The following is an 11147-nucleotide window of genomic DNA, read 5'->3' on the forward strand; positions in this document are numbered from 1 at the left end:
CTACTCCCTCCCAAAATTTTGCCACTCAGGGAAAAAAAACTGCAGGAGCTGAACCCCCCAAAAAAGCAGCACAGAGAAGGGCAGCACCCAAAAAATCAACCCCAGGCTCCTAAAGCTGCATCACGGGGGTGGCTCCAGTGACAATCAAGCTTTTTTTATTTTAGGGGGATAAGAAATTTCCTACTTCGTGCAACTCCCGTTTTGTTCTGCTCCCACTGCCGGGTGTTTGCAATTCAACGTGGGCTTGTTCCAATCTTAGCATCAGCCAGGGGAAAAAATATAGGACAGACAAAGGGATGGAAGAAAAATCAAGCAGAGAACAAGGCAGGGTTTGGGAGGAAAGCAGCTCCCATTTTAACGGGGAAGAGGCAGCAGAAAAGGGAAAATAAACATATTTAATTGGGGATTTCTGGGAGTGCAGGGAAAGGCAGGACAGTGTGATCAGATCCAGCCCCAGAATTCCAGCTCTGGGAATCCAAAGCCGTGGAATGGAGGGAGCAGCTCCGGGAGGATTTTGTGCCTCTCACACAGGAAAAGCCTTTGGGTCAGGGGAGGGGTTTGGTTGGATTTGGGAGTTTCATGAGGAAAAGCAGCTCTCAGGAAGTTGAACATTCAAAGCCTTGTTGGATCACAGAATTCCAGCCTGGTTTGGGGAGTTAAACCAGGGAAATAAATGTTAAAAACTCACCTCGTTCCCACCCTGCCATGGGCAGGGACAGGTGCTCAAATCCCACTTTTAGGATCCTCAGGGGGGAAATCATCAGCTCTCCAAGATCCCAGAGATCTGCAGGATGCCCCTGGAATATTCCCAGCCACTGAGGGACCCACAAACAGCCTTTGCTTTTAGGAGCACCTTGAAGGTGATGGAGAAACAACTCAGTTCCCATCCCTTCCATACCCAAAATCTCATTTTCCAGACCAAATAAAGCCTTTTTTGCACTTTTTGTTTGGTTGGTTTTTTTGAGTTCTGTTTCCTGCTCTGCTGTTTGTGATGCTCTCAAGAAGCCACAGATCTCTGCTGATTTCAAACCTTTATTTCTGAATATTTTTCTACAGAAAAAAAGCTCATGTGACTGCATTTCCAGGGCAGATAAGAGGTAGAGAGGAAATTCAGCATCCCCAGCAGGCACAGGGGGATTATTCCAACCCAAAAACCTCCACCCCACTCCATGGGGCAATTCCAACCAGCAGCCAGGGGGAGATGGAATAAAAACTCCAAAATTAAATATTTCACCAACCAGCACTTGGCGATGCATCTGTTCACACTCAAAATTTCATTTCAGGAAAAGCTGGGATCACCCCAAGGGAGCTCCAGCACACAGTGAGGAGCAGTAGAAATGCTGGAATTTGTCAGAATTTCCTCTCCCCTGCCCCAGCCCAGCTCAGGGTTGGTTTGAGGCTCAGCCCCAGAGTTTTGCTTATTACACAACGTTGCCAAACTCGTTCCCACTGTGGAACTTCTCCTGCTAAATGCTCAATTCCCCTCCTGAGGTTCCCACATCCCCAAAGGAATTCCTGACACAGCTCAGGGAAACCTCCCTGCTCCTCCTCACCTGAGCCAACAGCACCAGCCCAGCTGGAAACCACAGGGCAAAGCCCTGGAGATGGCATCTAAAAAAAATACAAAATCTCGTTTCAGAGCCTGTTGTTTGTGCAAACAACCCCGGGCCTGAAATAGCAGAGGTGTGAAACTGTGCTTGGGTGGAACTGGGGGAAATTCACAGAGAGAAGAAACGACAAAAACAGATCTGGGGATGTGGAATCACGGCTCTGCTTCCCACCACTGAGCCAAGAGAGGCTTCACCCAGCTGGATTTACTGGGGAAGCAGGTAAGGATAACCCAAATTTGTGCAGGGAAGGATAACCCAAATTTGTGCAGGGAAGAATAAACCAAATTTGTGCAAGGAAGGATAAACCAAATTTCTGCAAGGAAGGATAAACCTTTTCTGTGGCACTGCCCGGGTCAAACAGCACAGAACATCATGTCTGGCCACACTCCATCACCATCAGCCTCTCCTGCAGGAAATTTTCCCCAGTTTGGGCCAAATATCAGGAACCAAAGTGTTTTAGCTCCCAGGAAAGGTGAATCCTGCAGGCAGCTCCAAATCCATGCTAAGGACAAATGTCCAGCCTGGGGCCACCGGGCCCTGCAGGGCACAGCAGGGACAGAGGCCACTGAAATGTTCCTTCCCTTCCCTAGCAGAGCCCTGGTGCCTCCTCTGCAGGCTGATTAGCAGGGAATAATTCCCCCAGCCCAGCCAGCTCTTCAATTAACTCCTCTGTTCATTAAGCTGCTGGTGGGAGCTCCTGCAGCTCCAGGCCAGGGTAACTCACATTTTGTGGTGTCTGATGCTCAGTGATGGCTCCAGGAGAGCCTGGACCTTCTCCTGGGGTGTGTGTGACCCAAAAAGGGGCTCCTGTCCCTTTTCCTCCCCGTTTCAGGGATGAGAAGTGCTGTGGGGACAACTGAGGCTCATCACCCTGCCCAGAGGGCTGCAAACCTTCTCCAGGTGTTTCCCACCACCTTTAGTCACTGGGGCCAGCAGCCATGGGAACTCTCTGATTTTCAGATCCCCTTCCCACAAACCCTTCCCTGCTCCTCTAGGAAAACTCAAGCTCTGATTTTCTCCTCACCTCCAGCCAATTCTGCTGCTGAGCCACTGCAAGCAGCAGAAACTGCTCCAAGAGCTGCATTTCCCCCCAGTAAAACTGAAACCTGGAAGGGAGAATCATTAATAAAAATCCAATAATTCTGACTGTTAGAAGGGGAGGGGGGGAAGGAGAGCATGAACCTTCTAATGCCATGACCCACCTCAGGGCTGTATTTCCAGAGGGGTTTAAGGCAGGATTTGCAGTGGCCCCGGCTCAGCCTGCAGGATGAGCAGCACGAGCTGCACGTGGGCAGCCCGGGGATGTCACTGCTGTCACTCGTGCTGCTGGGAGGGCTCTGCTGCTCCTGCTTTCCCCACAGCCCCAGCTGCAAATTTAGCAACAGCGCCCCAGCTTCTCTTGGTGCTCTCCCACGTGCTGCCCTGCTGCAGCTCCGGCTGCCTGCGAGGAATCTGCCAAAGCTCAGCTGAGCAACTGCCAGCCCTGGGTGCAGCACCTGGGCTGGGTGTGCTGGTCCTGGTCCTGCTGGTCCTGCTGGTCCTGGTCCTGCTGGTCCTGCTGGTCCTGGTCCTGCCATTCCTGGTCCTGGTCCTGCTGGTCCTGCTGGTCCTGGTCCTGCTGGTCCTGGTTCTGCCATTCCTGGTTCTGCCATTCCTGGTCCTGCTGGTCCTTGTCCTGCTGGTCCTGGCCCTGCTGGTCCTGGTCCTGCTGGTCCTGGTCCTGCTGGTCCTGGTTCTACTGGTCCTGGTCCTGCTGGTCCTGCTGGTCCTGGTCCTGCCATTCCTGGTCCTGGTACTGCTGGTCCTGGTCCTGCTGGTCCTGGTCCTGCCATTCCTGGTCCTGCTGGTCCTGCCGTCCTGCTGGGTCCTGGTCCTGGCCCTGCTGGTCCTGGTCCTGCTGGTCCTGCTGGTCCTGGTCCTGCTGGCCCTGCTGGTCCTGGTCCTGTCCCTGCTGGTCCTGGTTCTGCTGGTCCTGGCCCTGCTGGTCCTGGTCCTGCTGGTCCTGGTCCTGCCATTCCCCTCCAGCCATTCCTGGTCCTGGTCCTGCCATTCCCCATCCTGCCATTCCATTCCTAATCCTCTCCTTCCCCTCCTCTCATTCCCACTCCTCTCATTTCCGCTTCTGCCATTCCATTCTCACTCCTCTTATTCCCCTCCTGCCATTCCCACTCTTCCTATTCCCACTCCTGCCATTCCCCTCATGTCATTCCCACACTTCCCATTCCCACTCCTGTCATTCCCAATCCTTCCTATTCCCATTCTTCCCATTCCCACTCTTCCACTCCTGTCATTCCATTCCCACTCCTTTCATTCCCCTCCTGCCATTCCCTCTCTTTCCCATTCCCACTCTTCCCATTCCCAGTCCTGTCATTCCCACTCTTCCCGTTCCCCCACCCCAGCAGGGACCCCGTGGCCAGCACAGGCCCTGCTCCCTCTCAGCCCCCCCAAGGGCCAGGTGATCCCTGGTGACACTTGTGTCACCTCCTGGCAGCCTCATCCCTGCTGCTGCCACAGGTCTCAGCTCCCACCAGGAGCGTTTCTGTGCAGCAGCATCCTGGCTGGAGCAGAGGCAGCCCAAAATAGGCTTGGGCAGACTGTCTGCTCACACCTGGTCACACCTGGCCACACCTGGTCACAACTGCTCACACCTCCTCACACCTGCTCACACCTGGCCACACCTGGTCACATCTGGCCACAACTGCTCACACCTGGTCACACCTGGTCACACCTGCTCACACCTGCTCACACCTGGCCACACCTGCTCACACCTGCTCACACCTGCTCACACCTGGCCACACCTGGTCATACCTGGTCACACCTGGCCACACCTGGCCACACCTGCTCACACCTGGCCACACCTGGTCACACCTGCTCACACCTGCTCACACCTGCTCACACTGCTCACACCTGCTCACACCTGGTCACACCTGGTCACAACTGCTCACATCTGGTCACACCTGGTCACACCTGGCCACACCTGGTCATACCTGGTCACACCTGCTCACACCTGCTCACACCTGCTCACACCTGGTCACACCTGGTCACACCTGCTCACTCCTGGTCACACCTGGTCACACCTGCTCACACCTGGTCACACCTGGCCAGGCCAGGGCAGTGCTGCAGCCCCCACAGCACACAGGGAGAGCTCCCAGGGCAGCTCAGCTCTGCAGGAAATCCTTGTCCAGGCCAGCTGCCCTCCCCTGCAGCTCTGCAAACACTCCCCAGGAGCCTGCAGGGCTCTCCCAGCTCCCCCTGCACTGCCCGGGGACAAAACCCCTGCAGGCAGCCATGGCCACGCAGCCATGGAGCTCAGGCTGGGATCCAGACCCAGCCCTGCCAGAGCTCTGGGGAAAGCTTGGAGCTGAAGGGGAGCAGTGAAACTGCAGCTGTCCTGTCCCAAACCCTGCTGGGCGTGCAGGTGGTTTTTGGGAATCACACTGAGGATTCTCCAGGGCCAGGAGCCTTCCACAAAGGAAGGATCCAAACCACAAGCCAGCTTTAGCTGCATTTCTCCTCAGTGTTTGTGTGCTGGGAGTTTGGACTTTGAGATGAATTTTTGCTCTTTGTGGGGGGAAAAAAATCCTCTAAATTCTCTTCAGTGCTTGTAACAGCAGCAGTGCCAGGCTGGATTGTGGCCCCTGGAGTGACAAACTGCAGGAGAAACCAGGACATTTTGGGGTGATGAATCCTCAGTGCAGGGAATGCTCTGCCCTGTCCACCTCAGGCCAGCCTGAGCATCCCCAAATATTTCAGAATAAAAATAAACGAAGGGTTTTCAGGTGCCTAGCTCCTCTTTCCCTGAAGCAGCACTGCTGGGGCACTGCAGCCACCAGCACCAACCCCACGACACCATCACCAGGGCAGACCCTCCCCAGCCTCGTGTTCCTCACCCAGGAGTGTCTCACAGCCCTTGGAGCAGATTCACCACCTCCACTCTCACCCCTCCTCAAACAGCTCTGCAGGGAGCAGGGAACAACCTCTGCTGCCCAAACCTGCAGCCAGAGGAGCTGAGCTGACTTCCCTGCCGTGTTTTGGGCACAACTCACCCCCCTCAGGGCATCACTGGCAGGGCAGGAGCAGAGCCCAGCTCGGAGCCTGCAGGCACCAAAATCAGCCTGGCACAGGCTCTGGGAAGGGCAGCCAGCCCTGCTCGGCTCCTGACGCCGGGTCTGTGTTTGGACAAGCGCCTTGCTCCCCCCCAGGTGTTTGCAGAGCTCGGGAGTTGGCACTGCAGAGAGGAGCTGGCCTTTAATTAACCAAAAGGCAAATAGCAGGAGGACGTCAGCAGCCTGGAGCTGCTCTGCTGCCCTGGCAGGAGCTCCCAGCTCCTCCAGCTCCTCACACATCTCCTTGGAAATGTCCTTCTGTGCTGGAGAGGCCTTTGCTGGTGCTGCTTTCTGCTCTCCTGGGCTTCACAAAATCCAGCTCCTGTCCCTCTCACGTTGCCAAGCACTCAGAGGACACCACATGTCAGGGCCAGCATGAAAAAAAAGCAGATTTAGGGACAAAACCAACACATCAGCCACACTGGGAGGTGTCAGTATCTGCTTCAGCCCCCACAGCTGCACAGCACTGACATCCATCCCCGTCCATCCCCCTTCCATCAGGGACGGAGGGACAGCACACAGGGAATGCTTCCCCCTGCCAGAGGGCAGGGATGGATGGGATTTTGGGAAGGAATCCCTGGCTAGGAGGGTGGGGAGAGGCTGGGATGGAATTCCCAGAGCAGCTGTGGCTGCCCCTGGATCCCTGGAAGTGTCCAAGGCCAGGCTGGGACAGTGGGAGGTGCCCCTGCCCACGGGATGAGCTTTGAGGTCCCTCCCAACCCAAACCATTCTGGGATTCTAAAGCTCCTGTTTTACAGTGTGACCCCAACTTTCCTACACACACCCCAAATCCACGCTGATTTCCATCACGTGTATTTCAAGAGGAACAGCAGGGCCAGAAACAACTTGGGAATATCATCACCCTGGCAAAGAGGGATAACAGTCTCCTGTCCTTACTCAGGAGCCATTTCCCCCTCCTCAGCAGCTTCTGCATGGCAGGATGAGCAGCAGGAATTCACTCCTGCAGTGTCCGTGGGCTGCAGGGCTGGCCCCTCTGGATCTTCAGGTGCTTGGCCAAGTGGTCACTGCGGGCAAACTTCTTCTGGCAGGCGGAGCACAGGCGGGGCTTGACCCCGGAGTGGGAGCGCCTGTGGCGGGAGAGCCCGGGGGGCGGGAACGGGATCAGCCCCCAGGCTGGCAGGGGGCACAGGGACCCTGGCACAGGGACCTGGCAGGGGGCACAGGGACCCTGGCACAGGGACCTGGCACAGGGACCTGGCACAGGGCAGGCTGGCAGGGGGCACAGGGACCCTGGCAGGGGGCACAGGGACAATGGCACAGGGACCTGGCACAGGGACCTGGCACAGGGCAGGCTGGTAGGGGGCACAGGGACCCTGGCAGGGGGCACAGGGACACTGGCAGGGGGCACAGGGACAATGGCACAGGGCAGCCTGGCAGGGGGAACAGGGACACTGGCAGGGGGCACAGGGACCTGGCACAGGGACAATGGCACAGGGCAGCCTGGCAGCGGGCACAGGGACCTGCCAGGGGGCACAGGGACCTGGCACAGGGCAGCCTGGCAGGGGGCACAGGGACCTGCCAGGGCCAGGCTGGCATCTGCCCCTGCCACAGCCCCACATCTGTCCCTGCCACAGCCCCACATCTGCCTCTGCCACAGCCTCCTGTGTCACTCCACAGCTTCCTGGGTCACCCCACAGCCTCTTGAATCACCCCACAGCCTCCTGGGTCACCCCACAGCCTCCAGAGGAGGCACCCCCAGATCCCCAGACCAATCCCTCCAAGGATTTGGAAATGGGAAAGAATTTGCCCACTGGGATCTGGATTTCTTTCCCTTGCTCTCAAAGGATTCTGTCCACCTACTTCCTCCATTTGTTCTGCCTTCTGGAACCTTCCGGCAGAGGAGAGGCCCCAGACACTGAGAATAAATTGGTTTTTGGGGAAAAGAGCTCAGGCTGGCAGTGGGAGCCAGGGTGGGAATGCTTTCCTGGAACTGCACCTGCGGCCCGAAGGGAAGGTTGGTTTTCCCTGTGGGTTCTGCCTCAATTCGGGAGCCCCCGCCCTGGGGACCCCGCTCCCCTCCCGCCGCAGCCGGGCCAGGCACAGGGGTAGGGCTTCTCCCCGGAGATGAGCCTGCAGGAGCGAGCTTGGAGTACACCTTGCCGCAGCCGGGGTGCGACAGCGGCGCTGCGGGGCAGGGCGGGGGGACCCTGCTGGCACCCGGGGGGACCCTGCTGGGACCCGGGGGGACCCTGCTGGCACTCGTGGGGACCCTGCTGGGACCTGTGGGGACACTGCTGGCACCTGTGGGGACCCTGCTGGGACCTGGGGGGACCCTGCTGATACCCGGGGGGACCCTGCTGGCACCTGTGGGGACACTGCTGGGACCCGGGGGGACCCTGCTGGCACTCGTGGGGACCCTGCTGGCACCCAGGGGGACACTGCTGGCAGCCGGGGGGACCCTGCTGGGACCCGGGGGACCCTGCTGGCACCTGTGGGGACCCTGCTGGCACCTGTGGGGACCCTGCTGGGACCCGGGGGGACCCTGCTGGCACCTGTGGGGACCCTGCTGGGACCCGGGGGGACACTGCTGGCACCCGGGGGCTGCCTCCGCCTCCTGCACGGCCCCCGGCCCCGAGGCCGCCGGCACGGGGGCGATTCTGACACATTTTTGGTCGGGGATGGTGCCAGGGGGCTGGAGCAGAGGGAGGTTTGGGCTCTGCAGGCTGATCGGCAGCTGGGCCGCCCTGAGCGCCCCAGGCTGTGCCGGGGGGTGACGCTGTCCGTCGGGAGCGGCTGGAGCTGCAGGACCGCTGTCCCCGCAGGGTTTGGGACGTGTCCTTCTCCTCCGCGGTGCTCCCTGGGGCCGAGCTGTGCCCCAGAGCCCAGCCCAGCTCTGCTCAGCTCCTCGCACTCCCCTCCATCCCTGGGCGGCTCTGCCTTCTCCCTGAGGAGCTCCTCGATCTCCTCCAGCGTGGGGATGAACCCCAGGGAGAGCCGAGAGTCAGGCAGCCCGAGCTGAGCCTCGCTAAGCTGGGCTTTGTTGGGCTGTCCCTTGGCACAGGACAGCGGGACAGGCTCGGTACAAGTCCTGTCACCGCCGTGTCCCCGCAGAAGGGACGGTGACATCCTGCGCTGCAGGGCACCGGCCGAGCTCCGAGCAGGGAAGGGCTGCCCGGGGAGGGCGGCAGGTCCTGGCAGCTCACAGGGACCATTCGGGGCCTCCCCACACGCAGCTCTTGGCTCGGGAGCCGCCGGCAGCGCTCAGCTGGGGAAGTCTTCGTTCATCTGCAAGGGAACGGCACCAGGGTTATTTCCAAATGAGAAAACAAACACCAAACCTCAACCTTTTAACAAAACTGGGCTGTGCACCGAAAAGAAAACAGCAGAACCTGGCAGCGCCTTTGTTTTTAGAGAGTCTGCTGCTGACAAAACACGGGCTGGCCGCTTTCCTCGGCTGGCTGCCGCAGAGAGGCAGATGCCCCCAGAAGCAAACTTCTCCGGGGAGTGGGGAGGTAAAAACACACAGAGGAACCCTTCTGGGAATCCTGGGAATCCATCCCTCCCGGTGCCACCCCGCAGGAGGGCAGCTCCTGATTAGCCAGGGGGTCATTGCAGGAGCACACCCTGACAGACACGGGGCTGGGTTAGAGCTCCTTACCTGGCCAGGTGAGGAGCAGACAGACCTTGCTGGGGTCAGGGGGATTGGAACAGATTCTGCAGGGGCTCAGGGGTCACTGGGGACTGGCACAGACCCTGCTGGGCTCAGGGGGTCGCTGGGGACTGGCACAGACCCTGCAGGGCTCAGGGGTCACTGGGGACTGGCACAGACCCTGCTGGGCTCAGGGGGTCACTGGGGACTGGCACAGACCCTGCTGGGCTCAGGGGTCACTGGGGACTGGCACAGACCCTGCTGGGCTCAGGGGGTCGCTGGGGACTGGCACAGACCCTGCAGGGCTCAGGGGGTCACTGGGGACTGGCACAGACCCTGCTGGGCTCACTGGGGACTGGCACAGACCCTGCTGGGGTCAGGGGCTGGCAGGGAGGTGCCCAAGACCCCCCAGAGCAGCCACACACTGTCCCTGTCTCCACCCCCATCCTGCTCTGGAGCACCAAACCACCAGGGCACAGGGATCTGTTTGGATTTAATGCAGAAATTGAGTTTCCAGGGGAAAGGAAACCTTTGTCAAAGTCCCCTAAGAACATTTTCCATGAGATTTCTGTGGAGCTGCAAACCAGTCCAGCCAGTCCTTGTTATCAGAGCTCCTCAGGGTCCTGAGAGGGAATTTTTGAGCACTCTGGATGCCAGATAAATGCTCTTCTCCTTGGGAAATATCCCCCACGTTGTTCCAAACCTGCCAGGGGCACTCCCAGTGCTGCCCAGTGTGTCCAGCACAGCTCTGCACCAACAGGTCACAGTGAGCAGGGGCTGTCACTGTCACTGCTCTCACGAGAGGTCAGGAGGTGTTCAGCCAGTCTCAGCCTCCAGGCTTCGCATTTTCATCACAGACAAATCTGTGCTCTGAACAACTTCTTCCAGGCACTCCCACTCCTTCCTCCACTCCAGTTTTAGGATCCTTTTCCTTTTCTTCTCCATCTTCTCTTTCTGCAGGGAAAGCCTCCCCCCTCTGGCTACCAAAGGCTCCTTCCTCTTTACCTCTCCCAATGTCCTAAATCCTGATTTTCCAGAGCAGCTCGGGGATCTCCATCCCTCCAGCATGTCCCCTGGACAGCTGAGCTGAACTCTGAGCTCCTCCTGGAGCACAACCCTCCTGCTGAGCTGACAGCAGGAAAAAAGCACGGCCAGAGGGCAGGAGGGTGCAGAGATTGAGCTGCTGGCTCGGACTGAGCAGATCTGGGCAGGGCAGCCTTGGGGAGCTCTAGGGGTGCTCTGCTCTCCGTTTCCCACCGGGGCAGTGGTGATGCCCTGCAGGGTGTTCCCGGGGCACATTCCGTGCCGACAGACTCCGCAGGCGCCTGGCACTGCCCATCCAGGGCATTTCTGCAAAATGCCACCAGTGCTGTCCCCCCAAAGCCGCTGCGAGGGAGCGAGCCCTGGCTCTGTCCCTCCCTGCAAGGGCAGCGTCGCTCCGAGCCTCACTTTGCATTTCCCGGCTTTTCCCGGTGCTGCAGGAGAGCAGCACGAGTGCAGTCCGGGCACATGGAGAGCAGGACTTGCCCAAGGTCAGCCACCAGCAGCGGGAGCCGGGAACGCAGCCGAGGGTCAGGGCCCCCCTCCCGTGCCCGGGCAGCGCGGACAAACACCTGGAGCCGCACGGGGCCGTGCAGAGCCGGGCCCGCAGAGCCTTTGGGGACAATTCCCACTGTCCCAGCCGGTGCCACGCGTGGCCGATCCCCGGCACAAAGCGATGCCCAAGGACAGCGAAGCTCCGGCTCCACCGCAGCCCTGGCGGGGCTCGGGGCGAGCTGTGGGGACACCGATCCGGGTGCGAATTCCCCCCGGACCCCCGTG

The 11147-nt window shown here is 59.3% G+C and overlaps 1 pseudogene; it reads right to left on the bottom strand.

Moving 5' to 3' along the window:
• Positions 1-6277: 6277 nt before the first annotated feature.
• LOC130263826 (Krueppel-like factor 15) lies at positions 6278-9169 on the bottom strand (annotated as a pseudogene).
• Between the last annotated feature and the right edge of the window lie 1978 nt (positions 9170-11147).

The sequence above is a fragment of the Oenanthe melanoleuca genome, chromosome 26 (genome assembly GCF_029582105.1).
Source record: "Oenanthe melanoleuca isolate GR-GAL-2019-014 chromosome 26, OMel1.0, whole genome shotgun sequence".
Lineage (NCBI taxonomy): Eukaryota > Metazoa > Chordata > Aves > Passeriformes > Muscicapidae > Oenanthe > Oenanthe melanoleuca.